The sequence below is a fragment of the Oncorhynchus mykiss genome, chromosome 4 (assembly GCF_057628025.1).
Source record: "Oncorhynchus mykiss isolate SJ-2025 chromosome 4, ASM5762802v1, whole genome shotgun sequence".
Taxonomy (NCBI): Eukaryota; Metazoa; Chordata; class Actinopteri; order Salmoniformes; family Salmonidae; genus Oncorhynchus; species Oncorhynchus mykiss.
In genome coordinates, this window is record NC_143025.1 from 9,157,547 (window position 1) to 9,170,041 (window position 12,495).

The 12,495-nt window shown below is 41.8% G+C and overlaps 1 protein-coding gene across 2 annotated transcripts in view; it reads left to right on the forward strand.

Annotated features, from left to right (window-relative positions):
* Nucleotides 1-897: 897 nt before the first annotated feature.
* Nucleotides 898-12,495, forward strand: part of LOC110521236 (zinc finger protein 609) — a 185,894-nt gene continuing 174,296 nt past the window's right edge. The window contains exon 1 of one of the 2 annotated variants that reach the window (XM_036968847.2): nt 898-1,072. The gene's annotated coding sequence lies outside the window, so the exon portion shown is untranslated. Of the gene's footprint in view, nt 1,375-12,495 lie in introns of both variants that reach the window. The other variant, XM_036968845.2, reaches the window with a different exon arrangement.

The window sequence follows — 12,495 nt, forward strand, 5'->3', positions numbered from 1 at the left end:
AAAGTTGCAAGTTCAAACCCCCAAGCTGACGAGCTACAAATCTGTCATTCTGCCCCTGAACAGGCAGTTAACCCACTGTTCCTAGGCCGTCATTGAAAATAAGAATTTGTTCTTAACTGACTTGCCTAGTTAAATAAAGATTGAAAAATATATATAATATCAAATCTAAGGTATTTGTATTGACCAAATATTTTGTAGAGTAGCCTTGTTATCTCATCTTAAGCACAACATACATGTGTGCATTTTGACAGCCCCCGCCCCCCAAAAATAATGTAGCTATGTCTCATTTCTGTTGCCACGCATTTACAAAGAACTATCTTTTCCCTGTCATGTCAAAAATGAAATCATCCAAGTCACCATTAGGATGTCTCCCGAGTGGCACAGCGGTCTAAAGCACTGCATCTCAGTGCTAGAGGTGACACTACAGACCCTGGTTTGATTCCAGGCTGTATCACAACCGGCTGTGATTGGGAGTCCCATAGGGTGGAGCGCAATTGGCCCAGTGTCGTCCGGCTTAGGGTTTGGCCAGGGTAGGCCGTCATTGTAAATACGAATTTGTTCTTAACGCCTAGTTAAATGAAGGTTAAATAAATAAAATAAAACAATTAAATAGGAGACTCATTCACAAAACATCCCCAATCCCCTCCATGATCTTGTTCCAGTTCTTCTCAGCTAGTGTTGTACCCATAGAGATAGATAGAGGACTCATCTTGCTATTAGTGCTTTTATAGCGTCTGCTACAGCATGGCCAGCGTCATTGAGGCTACAACCCATACGAATCTCCACCCAGTTGACTACTTTGAATACTTTAAAATTGCGGAAGCGTGGTGGAAGCCCTCAATGGCGCTGCCCATGCTAGAATAGCCTTTTGGCCACTAGAGGCCTCTATCATTCTCTATGTTTGTATCTACCGCTTCAAGCGGTTCAGTCCACGCAGATCTTTGTCCCTGAATTTGCAAGTGGCTCGTTCTGCTTGTTGGTTACATTGTATCGCTCCCCTCAGCATTGAACGATCCAAACAGCCATCAAGATATTAGAGATTTCAACGAAATCAAATCCAGGAATTAAACTGGTGAGGAAACTGCCAGAATATTGGATTTTTACAATTTGGACCAAAGAAAGGATATGCTTTATTTTCAACCAGGGCTTTAAACAGATTTTCAACGGGATCTCAACGTGTGATGGCAGCAGTCCAGTGAATTAGCCGTTCCCTTCCCCTGGCGTTGGATTTCTTGGGAGCACGTTGATTGATTTGTCTGTGTATATTTGCACATTGGGGGGGAGGTGGGGTGGGTCATCAAAGTGGTTTTTACCTTTACTATCAGGATCTATGGAGTGTACATAAACATTCGCTGGATTGGGTTTGTCAAAAGGGTAAGTTAGCCAACAACATTAAGTTTTATACTAGTGAAGGAATTTGTTCTACACTTTAGAAAACGGGGACTTAGCCAGCCTGCTAGTTAGTAAGCGCATGAGCTAGCTTCGTTAGCTAATGCTAACCTGGAAAGCGCGCTGGTTAACTTGCTAACAGTTAGCTTCTCTGGCTAACAACTGCTTTCGTGCATTGCTTTGGTGAACCCCCTCTTTGTCTGAGGAGCAGCTATTTCCACACAATCACCCGACATGAGTTATTCGCTTCTTGTCCTAAAATACTGTTCACGAGCCATATAATTATCCCAGTAGGATAATGCCCTGATGTAATGTGTGCATTTGTGGGAATAATGTTTAGCCACTAAATACATGTTCAACACGGACTCCGATGAGGACATTGTAGGACTGTAGCAGCTAGGATGAAACTGGCCATTTAGCAAGCAGTTTAGATAGCAAGTTATAATATTAAATGTGTTTTAACTATATCTGATATATTACTGACGTTAGTCCATTTAAAACATATATATTCTATACCAATGCTTGTGTGCACTTGTCATGCGTTTCCCTAAGTGACTTGAGATATTGCTAGCTATCCACATGTAGCTACTAGGTACGTTTGACGTTTTAGTAATTTCGCAGATGCGCAAGTCTTATTCAGAGCAATTTACATTAGTTAGCTAACAGCGTGTCTATCAAAAATCAAGCTAGTGTTTTTTTTTTTTGTAGTTTGGCTCAGCCTTTTGCAAAGAACATGCTGACATGACGGTTATTAAGTGTACCAGTCAAAAGTTAGGACACCTAATCAGTCAAGAGTTTCTTTATTTTTACTATTTTCTACATTGTAGAATAATAGTGAAGACATCAAAACTGTGAAATTAAAACACATGGAATCCAGAGCCAGAGCCAGTTTCATCATAGGGCTTGATGGTTTTTGCGACTGCACTTGAAAATGTCTTTCTTTTCTTCCAGATTGACCTTCATGTCTTAAAGTAATGATGGACTGTCGTTTCTCTTTGCTTATTTGAGCTGTTATAATATGAACTTGGTCTTTTACCAAATAGGGCTATCTTCTGTATACCACCCCTACCTTGTCAAAACTCAACTGATTGGCTCAAATGCATTAAGGAAATAAATTCCACAAATGAACTTTTAACAATGTACACCTGTTCATTGAAATGCATTCCAGGTGACTATCTCATGAAGCTGGTGGAGAGAATACCAAGTGTGCAAAGCTGTCATTAAGGCAAAGTGGCTACTTTAAAAACAATATATAAAATATATACTTTGTTTAACACTTTTTGGGGGGTTACTACATGATTCCATGTGTTATTTCATAGTTTCTACAATGTAGAAAAGAGTGAAAATAAAGAAAAACCCTTGAAAGATTTGGTGTGTTAACTTTTGACTGGTCCTGTATGTTTTGGTACACTTAATAACAGTGATATCAGAATGTTCTTTGCCAAGGCTGAGCCAACCCACTAAAAAAACCTTTTGACTGGTACTGTATGTTTTGGTACACTTAATAACAGTGATATCAGAATGTTCTTTGCCAAGGCTGAGCCAACCCACTAAAAAAACCTTTTGACTGGTCCTGTATGTTTTGGTACACTTAATAACAGTGATATCAGAATGTTCTTTGCCAAGGCTGAGCCAACCCACTAAAAAAACCTTTTGACTGGTGGTGTATGTTTTGGTACACTTAATAACAGTGATATCAGAATGTTCTTTGCCAAGGCTGAGCCAACCCACTAAAAAAATATTTTGACTGGTCCTGTATTTCACAGTATTTGCCAGGGGGATCCATCTTACCTGACACTATAAAGGTTTCCCAGACTACTCAACATGCTCCTTGATTGAATGACTCAAGTCAGAGGCGTGGGGAAATCACAGGTCTACCATCAACATTTATTCAATCTATATTTCTTTTGTGTTAAGATTGCAAGGCATTACTGGTTATGGTAGCCTAGTGGTTAGAGCGTTGGGCCAGTAACCGAAAGGTCGCTGGATCGAATCCCCAAGCTGACAGGGTAAAAATCTGTCGTTCTGCCTCTTTGACTTGAGTCTTTGTCGCCCGGGGAACCCACTGTTCCCCGGGCGCCAAAGACGTGGATGTCGATTTAAGGCAGCCCCCCGCACCTCTCTGATTCAGAGGGGTTGGGTTAAATGTGGAATATACATTCAGTTGGACAACTGACTAGGTATCCCCCATTCAAAACTGCCGTTGATAATAGCCAGTCTACCAAGGAGGCTAGATTTATTTTAACAGTGGTTATGGTTGCTGTTCCTTGGTCCTGGTGACCTGAGGTTGATCTCCACTTTGGGACCTCCACGGTCCTCTGTGGCTCAGCACGGTCCTCTGTGGCTCAGCACGGTCCTCTGTGGCTCAGCACGGTCCTCTGTGGCTCAGTTGGCTCAGCACGGTCCTCTGTGGCTCAGTTGGCTCAGCACGGTCCTCTGTGGCTCAGCACGGTCCTCTGTGGCTCAGCACGGTCCTCTGTGGCTCAGTTGGCTCAGCACGGTCCTCTGTGGCTCAGTTGGCTCAGCACGGTCCTCTGTGGCTCAGTTGGCTCAGCACGGTCCTCTGTGGCTCAGTTGGCTGAGCACGGTCCTCTGTGGCTCAGTTGGCTGAGCACGGTCCTCTGTGGCTCAGCACGGTCCTCTGTGGCTCAGCACGGTCCTCTGTGGCTCAGTTGGCTCAGCACGGTCCTCTGTGGCTCAGTTGGCTCAGCACGGTCCTCTGTGGCTCAGCACGGTCCTCTGTGGCTCAGCACGGTCCTCTGTGGCTCAGTTGGCTCAGCACGGTCCTCTGTGGCTCAGTTGGCTCAGCACGGTCCTCCGTGGCTCAGTTGGCTCAGCACGGTCCTCTGTGGCTCAGTTGGCTCAGCACGGTCCTCTGTGGCTCAGTTGGCTGAGCACGGTCCTCTGTGGCTCAGTTGGCTGAGCATGGCGCTTGCACCAGGATAGCAGGTTTGAATTCCCGGGACCACCCTTAATGTAAATTTATGCATGCAAACCTCTTAAGTCGCTTTGGATAAAAAATATATAAAAAGTCTGCCAAATGGCGCATTACTGTGTAGCAAGTAGAATGTTTTGTTTACTCTCTTGGTGCATTGTCTCCCTGCTGCAACTTGAGGAACTTCAAACAGGCTTGTTACGGTCTCCATGTTAGCTGGTTCTGATCATGGGATAAAGTGTATACAGCATCCAGTACACCTAGTTGCCCTCAACGGCATGACACAAAATTAAATGAAATAATTTCTAAAGGTTTTAAGATAAATTCCGACATGAAGAACCAAGTAAGTTTATGTTCTATACCCAAGTCACAAAATCTAAACATTGTTTAAGTCACAAGAGGGTCGTTCAATGTCATTTCAGCAAGCCATGACACCCATCATCTCAGATTTAAACAAATTATTTTCTCTAGTTAAAAACCAGTAAGATGAGCATTCCGGAAACATTCTTTTGTTGACGTATAAGGAAGCAGCTACTCTTCCTGGGGTCTGGCAAAATTAAGGCAGTTATACAATTTTAAAAACATTACAATACATTCATGACGGAATTCATAAGGCTGTGTGCCCTCAGGCCCCTACTCCACTACCACATATCTACAAAACAAAATCTAATATATATATATAGATTAGATTTTGTTTTGTAGATATGTGGTAGTGGAGTAGGGGCCTGAGGGCACACAGCCTTATGAATTCCGTATTTTACTATATACCGGTTTGGGTTTTTACTTGACCTTCTATAACGGTATTTGAATGTTTGATTTGTTAAATGTGATATGCCGTGTGTAACGTCCATTTAAAAAAAAAAAAAAAAAAATTAGTTTACTCCGCTACTTGAGTCTCTCGCTCTCTCTCTCTCTCTCCCCCCCCCCACCAGACCTAGTCCCACCCCCTGTCAATCAAGGAGTGTGTTTGTTGTTGCTTGACCACGAGACACTAGCATTCAGTCTGCATGGTCAATGCAGCACATGCAACACTGTTGATGACAATGTTTTTTCCACTTTGATCTTAACATAAATCCACAAGCATCCTATAATTATGATATTAGTTTGTTTATTACATCTGCTAAATCAGCTAAATTGTATTAGCCACTAATGCTAACTAGCTAATAAAGGTACTGAGTCAGAGCAAACGTAGCTAGCTAATACAGCCTGATACCATTACTGTGGAGGCTTAAATCAGCATGTTGTTTGTGCAAGAGTATCTTCTAAATCAAAGAGGAAATAGGCGAAGCATGAATATGTTGGCTTAAATCTCAATTGCAACATTTGGTTTAGAGGTCGACCAATTAATCGGAATGGCCGATTTAATTAGGGCCGATTTCAAGTTTTCATAACAATCGGAAATCGGTATTTTTGGGCGCCGATTTTTATTTTTATATATATATTTTTTAATTCCTTTTATTTAACTAGGCAAGTCAGTTAAGAACACATTCTTATTTTCAATGACGGCCTAGGAACGGTGGGTTAACTGCCTCGTTCAGGGGCAGAAGGACAGTTTTTCCACCTTGTCAGCTCGGGGGATCCAATCTTGCAACCTTACAGTTAACTAGTCCAACACAATAACGACCTGCCTCTCTCTCGTTGCCTGTTACGCGAATACAGTAAGCCAAGGTAAGTTGCTAGCTAGCATTAAACTTATCTTATAAAAGACAATCAATCATAATCACTAGTTAACTACACATGGTTGATGATATTACTAGATATTATCTAGCGTGTCCTGCGTTGCATATAATCTCACTGTGAGCATACAAGTATCTAAGTATCTGACTGAGCGGTGGTAGGCAGAAGCAGGCGCGTAAACATTCATTCAAACAGCACTTTCGTGCGTTTTGCCAGCAGCTCTTCGTTGTACTTCAAGCATTGCGCTGTTTATGAGTTCAAGCCTATCAACTCCGAGATGAGGCTGGTCTAACCAAAGTGAAATGGCTAGCTAGTTAGCGCACGCTAATAGCGTTTCAAACATCACTCGCTCTGAGCCTTCTAGTAGTTGTTCCCCTTGCTCTGCATGGGTAACGCTGCTTCGATGGTGGCTGTTGTCGTTGTGTTGCTGGTTTGAGCCCAGGGAGGAGCGAGGAGAGGGACAGAAGCTATACTGTTACACTGGCAATACTAAAGTGCCTATAAGAACATCCAATAGTCAAAGGTGAATGAAATACAAATAGTACAGAGAGAAATGGTCCTATAATGCCTATAATAACTACAACCTAAAACTCCTTACCTGGGAATATTGAAGACTCATGTTAAAAGGAACAACCAGCTTTCATATGTTCTCATGTTCTGAGCAAGGAACTGAAACGTTAGCTTTCTTACATGGCACATGTTGCACTTTTACTTTCTTCTCCAACACTTTGTTTTTGCATTATTTAAACCAAATTGAACATGTTTCATTATATACTTGAGGCTAAATTGATTTTATTGATGTATTATGTTAAGTTAAAATAAGTGTTCATTCAGTATTGTTGTAATTGTCATTATTACAAATACATTGCAAAAACAAATCGGCCGATTTTAATCGGTATCGGCTTTTTTTTTGGGGTCCTCCAATAATCGGTATCGGTATCAGCGTTGAAAAATCATAATCGTTCGACCTCTAGTATAAACCAATCAGAATGGAGAAAGACCCATTGAAATCACTTAGAATATATGTTTTGCCACCCTAGGATTACTCACTACTCATAAAGCAAATTTACAACTTATTAATCAAAAACTTAAAATACTGTCAAAAATGTGAAAAATACCATATATGATATTTTGGGCATATCGCCCAGCCCTAAGGCAAAGGCAGATGTTTGCTTACTTGCGTATTGTCTATTTGTTTTGCCGTGGCGTGTGATTACCGCCCACTCACGCCTCTCATTGTTGAGGTGTTGCCGCTACTTTCCTGTTTGGCTGGAGAATATAACAAGCGTCTAGGCTGAGGGCTAAGGAAGAACGTGAGTTCTACACCATTTCCTCAATATTCTTCTTGGACAATGGATATTAGCTTTATTTATTGTCGTCCCCAGAGATTTTCATCAGTGAAAAGAGAAACACCAATCCCTTTTATGCCTATTTCTGTCATTGTACAAATATATTCTCCAGCGTATCCATCCTAAAAAGTGAAAGCAGTCTTTATTCTCAGCGCTGAACCGTGACCCTTTTACCTGTGGGGCCCTAAGATGAAAAGATTTCAAAGTATTTAAGGAGTATTTCCGTAGACTCCTAGTCTGGCTGTTTTGATAACCATTTTCAGAGAAACGTTGAAGACTAGACGTTTATCAAAGTAGTTTGACCCTATTGCCTATATTTTGTGCTGTGCTCTCTTTCAATAGGCCTAAACACTTCTCACTGACAAACATAACCATGGCGATAGCAGCGATTCGTTAACATAGCGTAATGTTTGTTCACCTTCCAGACCAGAGAGAGGCCTATTCTACATTCTGAAGTGGCTCATATCCAGTTAGGCAAATCCTTTAGGTATGTATTTTCATGTGACTAGACCATGACCATTGCATGCAACATTGATTGCATGAATCAAAAAATATCATGACGAACATTAGCGAGGCCTTGGGCAAGTTATGGAGTCGTTGTTGAAGATTACACCCTGCGGTTTCATCGGTCTGTAAAACCTTCTACATTTTGCTGTTATCCTGTTTTTTTGTGACATTGTTTTTTCATTGTTGTTGCCAATTCATGCCCTCATTTATCTTAGTTGAGACCTATGATCTGGATTAAATCACTCCATTGGTGCGTCACAAGGTCGCTGATATCCTTCGCTAGGTGACGTTAGTATAAAGGTCAGCTAAGTCTCACTCCCTTTTTCACTTGTTATCATGCAGCCTCTTGGCTGAGACCCAGGTGGCCTATGGGAGAGGAGATATGTTGTCGGGAGTAAAAAGGAAATTGCCCGATCTCACTGCACATCTGTTGGCCCTCATCCAGAGAGGTAGGCCAGAGAGCGAGCCACTAACCTTTTGGAATGACAGCAACCCCAGGCTCGTATCTCCCATCATTAATCACAACCAATTGAATTTACAATGAGAATGATAGTATTGGTGTAACCAAGGACTACGATTTTTTTCTGTTGGAAATTGATTCATTTAATCCTCCGGAGGCTATGTGGAAAGTTATATTATAATTTGACCTCAGGCTTTTTTGGGGGATTGTTTTACATATGGAAAAAACAACAACTTTTTATTCATTCAAAGAAATGTGAACTGATAGGCTGACAAACTGGATGGCACTCAAATACATTTTCTCAAGGAGTTAGGGTTCCTTTTTAACACTTTACGATAGAGGATGAACAATGCCATTTTGAGGAGCTTTACATTTACAAAGACTTTGACAAGTACGACATCCCTAGGGCATCCCCAGTGAGTATTTTAAAGCAGTGTTTGCATGACAGAATGTAGGCCTCGTCTAACGCTAACAGCCATCAAAGTCATCTACTTGGCTATGACGGCCGTGAATTACATTGCATGCTAATGGCCCGTGGGACTGTGGTTTATTTTTAGTACCGGGCCTACCGTTTTCATTTTATTGCATTTGCCATTTTAAACATGAATAGTTACGCCCAGAGACATTAGGCATTATGGGTAGTCATTTAAAAAAAGTTGTGGTGCACCATCAGTTTTGCTGCTCAATACGTCCATTGGCCTCCCAGCTCCAAAACCCTTTCTCACCAATAAAAAGAATGAGGGAGAAAAAAAAATCATGGCTCTTCAATACTAAGGATTGTTGTCTAGAAGAAGAGGGCCATTTTGTGTACTGAGGTCACCTAGGTCTATAGTTGTTGGTAAATCCCATGTAGGCTACAAAAGGGGAACTATTGAAATGAGACGTCACATGATCTAATAATGAGAACGTTCAGTCCTGACTTAGGCCTGTAGCCTAACCCCCCCCCCCCCCCCCCCATTCCATTGGCTAACCTTAACTCTGATATGCATAGAAAAAGTTTGAGGCTTTGACTCATTAGGCTAAATATCCTAAACCAGGTGTTCCGAAACTTTTTTTGGGGGGGCCCACGACTCAATTTTAATATCAGAAAATGTTCACACCCCCTGACATATGATCAATAGCCAGTGGTTATTTTTTTACATTTGAGGATATGACAGTCTATTGAAATTCAGTCGCACAGTATTTTTTTTGACGGTATTTGGTTCTGCTCTATGGTTTTGAAGTGACTGAAATAAAAAAGTAACCGCTATTAGCGGCCGTCTGATCTTACATTTCCCACGAGTACATTAACTAAACGCTGCATTTGTTTTGTCCCAAACAAATGGTAGGAAGGAAGGTTTCTTATTGGCTCAATTCTTTCACACGTGATGTAGAATGTTGGTCCCCTTAACCGTTTCTCTTTTTTGAAAGAACAATCATTAGCCTACATCAGTCACATTATCAAAAGACCTGATTGGTTGCTGAGTGAACCGCAGTTATTGGATAATTGTGATATTGATTGGAACATTGCTCTTTTAACCCACCCCCATGCTACTACATGGACATAGTGAGCAGTGTTAGGTGTAGTGTGAGTGCCTCCACACGTCGTTGGTAGTGTAGACTAAACTGTGATACGGACAGTATTCCTATACAGGATCGGTTGCACTTAAATTACCCATTGGATGCACACCAACTGATGACAAACCAGATAGGATTTATGTGCTTCAGCAGGGGACAGCCGGAGATCCCTGAAAGAGCAACGAGCCGAGCTAGTAAAGCTTGCGGCATAATCATGACATGATTTTTTTCCTAATGTGTTCAGCATAATGTAGAACAGTTAATGATGTGTTGTGGTGTGCTAGGCTGTGAAATGTTTCTCATATCTGAGCTAGAAAGAAAGGTGAGCCTGTAGAGGACAGGTACGTCTTTGAACAGTCCCAGACGTCCTGATTTTATTTATTTTTACCAAACATGTTTGATTTTACCGGCACAGTCTTCGATGCTCTTGTAGTGTGAGATGTGCAACGACACTTTTTTGAGAATGGTGATCAGGAATAGCCAATGCGCGCGCTCGCCAGAGGAGAAGCCAGTGAGATGTTGTTTCATATCACCCAGAATGTGTGATGACTACCGCTAGCGTGCGTTTTGTACTAGTCAAATCGTCACAGCTCGGAAGTTCACAAGCAGTGTTATACAACTAAACATTTTGGCTAGATATTTCAACTCTGTAGTTGAAAGTGTGTGTGAATGTCTGATTTGAAAACCTTTTCAGAAAACCTACGATAAATCTTATCACATAATTGTTTTGGTGAGACAGCGTGGTATGGAGAATCCTCACGACCAAGTGAATAACCTTGTAGTGTGTGCTCAACACCACGTTGACAAGACCCCCCAAAAATACAGCAAAGATGGTTGTTTAATGTGAGACGCTCAGAGATTTGGGGGATTTTTGAAAGGCGTGTAGTGATGGACGGGCTTAAGTTGTCATGTTCATATTGGTTTTTACCAGGCTTAAGTTAGGCTAGTTAGTCATCATGGCTGTGGCATGGTAATTGTATAATCGCGTAAGTGCCAATTTTTTTTTAATGGATGGAGACCGTCAATGAACTTTAATTTTCAAATCGACAGACTTTTACCCAATAAGCAGTAAAGTAAAAGTAAGCCTAGTTCACATTTTAACAGCTGATGTCAGGAGAGACGAGACGAGAGGAGAAACACTAGCCAGTTTTTTTGAATTTTTCTAATTCAATTTTTTTTTTTTTTTTTTTTTTTAAACCTTTATTTAAGTAGGCAGGTCCGTTAAGAACAAATATTTACAATGATGGCCTACCTAGTATCATGAAGTGTATGCACCCAATAGCTTACCAAAAACAGGGTACACTGTGACAGTCAGGAGTGTTTGTCTTGGTGTCTGAAACCTATTTCCTGTTTTAACTAGCCCAGTATTTTAGTCTCTCTTGCCTTAGCAATGCTGGTCTGTATGACCCTGAGCTTAGAAGCTTTGATCAATTGCAAAACATCTTGTGAAAATCAATTGCATTGTTAACCTTGCAATATGAGGTTAGGGCTGTCTATGATGGTTTATATTCCTTGCACATCCCTTTGCATAATACAGCTCCTGACAAACTTTTGGCTACACATTTAAAATAATTTGCCAAACAAGTGGTGTTGAGCTCCTGGAACAACCACCATAAGAACGGCTGTTGAATAAATCTGCCCTAATGAAGCGTTTCTTTCCATCTATTCAGAGTCTCTAACAGAACCTTCTTGAGTGCCTTGGAGGGTATTCAGAGTCCCTAACAGAACCTTCTAGAGTGCCTTGGAGGGTATTCAGAGTCCCTAACAGAACCTTCTTGAGTGCCTTGGAGGGTATTCCGAGTCCCTAACAGAACCTTCTTGAGTGCCTTGGAGGGTATTCAGAGTCCCTAACAGAACCTTCTTGAGTGCCTTGGAGGGTATTCCGAGTCCCTAACAGAACCTTCTTGAGTGCCTTGGAGGGTATTCAGAGTCCCTAACATAACCTTCTTGAGTGCCTTGGAGAGTATTCAGAGTCCCTAACAGAACCTTCTTGAGTGCCTTGGAGGGTATTCAGAGTCCCTAACAGAACCTTCTTGAGTGCCTTGGAGAGTATTCAGAGTCCCTAACAGAACCTTCTTGAGTGCCTTGGAGGGTATTCAGAGTCCCTAACAGAACCTTATTGAGTGCCTTGGAGAGTATTCAGAGTCCCTAACAGAACCTTCTTGAGTGCCTTGGAGGGTATTCAGAGTCCCTAACAGAACCTTCTTGAGTGCCTTGGAGAGTATTCAGAGTCCCTAACAGAACCTTCTTGAGTGCCTTGGAGGGTATTCAGAGTCCCTAACAGAACCTTCTTGAGTGCCTTGGAGAGTATTCAGAGTCCCTAACAGAACCTTCTTGAGTGCCTTGGAGAGTATTCAGAGTCCCTAACAGAACCTTATTGAGTGCCTTGGAGAGTATTCAGAGTCCCTAACAGAACCTTCTTGAGTGCCTTGGAGAGTATTCAGAGTCCCTAACAGAACCTTCTTGAGTGCCTTGGAGAGTATTCAGAGTCCCTAACAGAACCTTCTTGAGTGCCTTGGAGAGTATTCAGAGTCCCTAACAGAACCTTCTTGAGTGCCTTGGAGGGTATTCAGAGTCCCTAACAGAACCTTCTTGAGTGCCTTGGAGAGTATTCAGAGTCC